Here is a 2957-nt window from a genome sequence, read left to right as displayed (position 1 = left end):
TTCAAGGGAAGTAGCCTGAACTGAGACAGCTCTTACATCAGTGGGTCTGGGTGTAGGGTCCTGTTTATCTTCCAAAATTATCTGGGGAACAGCTTTGTGCTGAGACGGCTCTAAATGTAGCTGTCTGGCCAGTTCCTGTTTTGCAAGGGGGCCCTCATGGCCTGTCTTGTGAGGCTTTTTTATACCGGGAGAGGGTCGTCTGTAGACCTGGACTCTAACACTCCCCACCCCCCTGTAAAATACCTCTGACCAGGCCCCTCTAACCAAGGCAGTGTTGAACCCCCAAGCCTGTCTAAAAGCATCTGCCCTTCTCTGTATGCGACAAGATTTATGACCTTGGAGAGAGGGATGTTACTCACTTGGGACCAGTCTACTGGCCTGCTGCCTGGAAGACTTCTTCTGCCCTTTCCCTGAGGGAGGAGCCAAGACTGGAGAGGACAGGGATCTCACTGAGGGACCAATACATACTCAAGATAGTGCCCAGCAAGATTGGAGGTATCGGGGCTGAGGAAATAGGATGAACAAGAAGAGAGAGCCTAGCTAAAGTCTGGGGCCTTGTGTATGAGGTGAATCTACCCAACATACTTAGGGTATATCTTGTGCCCCAATGAAAGGGTGAGCACAGGAGACTGGAGAGTCGGGGGACACCCTATTCTCTAACACTGTTACCAAAGGCTAAGAATGCTTGCTCAGAGCCTCAGTTCCCATCTGTAGGGTGGAGTGTATTGGGGAACTCATCAGCTGAGGAGCATGAATGAACCTTCTAATCTATAATCTAATCAGGTTCATTGGAAACATGGGAATTGTGATCTAGGGGGTCTGAAGATGGCTTGATGGCAAGCATGAGGACGTAAGTTACAGATACAGCATTTTTTTAACTTTTTTTTTATGTGTATGAATGTATTGCTTGCATGTATGTGAGTGCACCCGTGTCGTGCAATGCCAAAGAGGGCTTTGGATTCCCCTGGAACTGGAGTTAAGGACAGTTCGTAGCTGCCATGTGGGTGCTGGGAATCGAACCCGGGTCCTCTGCAAGAGCAGTCAGTGCTCTTAACTGCTAAGCCATCTTTCCAGCCCCCAGATACAGCATTTTTTTTTAAATGAGGCCTCCCAGCCTCTGTGGTGACCTGCCCAAATCTCACCATCCCCCTTCCTTTGGACTATCTGCAGTCTCTCCCACTGCTCCAGGGCCAGGTTTTCCTATTGGCTAGTAGGAGCCTAGACTTTCTCATCCCATAGCCTCCTGCGCAGACCTTTTGAGACTGCTTGAGAGCACCTGACTCAGCCTTCGGGGTGAGCTGCCCAAATCGTACCATACCTATGCCCCTGCTCTGGGACCACCTGCAGTCTCTTCCACTGGCTCTAGGGCTTATCTTCTCTGCTGACTAGTAAGGAACAACACACCCATTTCTGATTAGTATGGAACAACACACCCATCTCCCATCTCTTCTCCTTGGACCTTGGCACTATCCATCTGAGGCTACTGAAGTGCTCCTAACTATCCAGAGCCACTTCACCCTCTTGGAGAACTCCTGAGTAGTCTGACTGGAGCCATCTGGTCCCTCCAATATAAAATCAAAAGAGAGAATCTGAAGCCTAGACCAACCAGCCTCTCATACCCAATCAGAAAGCAACCAAGGTACATCAATCATACAGACTCAGACTTCAACCTAACAGAGGAAGGCTGGAGTTCCATACCAGAATCACAAGCAACAAAAGAGAACCATATTCCAAAAACCACAATGAAAAAATAACAATATGAAAAACCAAAATGTGTTTCCACCAAACACAACCAGTCCTATATAAGAATTCTACAAGGAGAACTCCCTAGAGGTACCCCAGGACACAGAATTTAAAGGAACAATCATAAATGTGATCAGAAAATTCAAATAATTTAAAGAACATACAAAGAACTAAAAGAGGATAGGGATAAACTTCTGACTGAATTCACAAAAGATATAAAAATATTGAAGAAAACTCAGGTTGAAATGAAGAAGGAAGTGAAAATTTCAACAGGCCAATTTAAAATGACAGGAGAAAGCCTCACCAATAGAATGAACGAAATGGAAAACAGAATATTGAGATTAGATGTTGAAGAATTGGACTGCTCAAGCAAAGAATATGAAAAATTAATTTAAAAACAGGAATAGAATATGCAGGAAATGTGGGACACCATGACAAGACCAAATTTATGCATCATAGGCATAGAGGAAGGAGAAGAATCCCAGGTAAATGGTATTGACCAGATCTTCAGCAGGATTATAGAAGAAAATTTCCCAAATTTAAGGAAAGACATCCCCATACAAGTACAAGAAGCACATAGAACACCAAAGAGACAGGACCAGAAAAGACACTCCACATGACATATCATATTACAGGAAATGTGGGACACCATGACAAGACCAAATTTATGCATCATAGGCATAGAGGAAGGAGAAGAATCCCAGGTAAATGGTATTGACCAGATCTTCAGCAGGATTATAGAAGAAAATTTCCCAAATTTAAGGAAAGACATCCCCATACAAGTACAAGAAGCACATAGAACACCAAAGAGACAGGACCAGAAAAGACACTCCACATGACATATCATATTAGAAACACTAAATGTGAGACCTCTTGGGGTAAGTCTAGAGCGCAGCCCTCCGTGCTTTGACTCCCCAAGCCACATTCACCCTTCCATCTCCCCCGCTGTTCTCTACTCCTAGTTTGGGCCCTGCGTCATTCCTAGTCTTGGGGACCCAGACACCTGGGGAACCAATACTGCTTCCTGATCTTTTTCACCCAGACCAACTTAGTGCCTTCCCTGGGCCCTAGGAGCACTGCTTCTGGACCTGGCCCCACCCTCACCTCCCTTTACTTCCCTGATCCTGCAACACCGCTAGCCTCTTTCTGGGGCTGACAGCCTCTTTCTGGGGCTCCGAGGCTTACCTTTCCTCTCCCTGATCCTTTGCATCCAG

The sequence above is a fragment of the Nannospalax galili genome, unplaced genomic scaffold, assembly GCF_000622305.1.
Source record: "Nannospalax galili isolate Female #2095 unplaced genomic scaffold, S.galili_v1.0 scaffold1387, whole genome shotgun sequence".
NCBI classification, from domain to species: Eukaryota; Metazoa; Chordata; class Mammalia; order Rodentia; family Spalacidae; genus Nannospalax; species Nannospalax galili.
The sequence above is the reverse complement of the archived record's forward strand: the minus strand, read 5'-3'. Positions refer to the sequence as shown.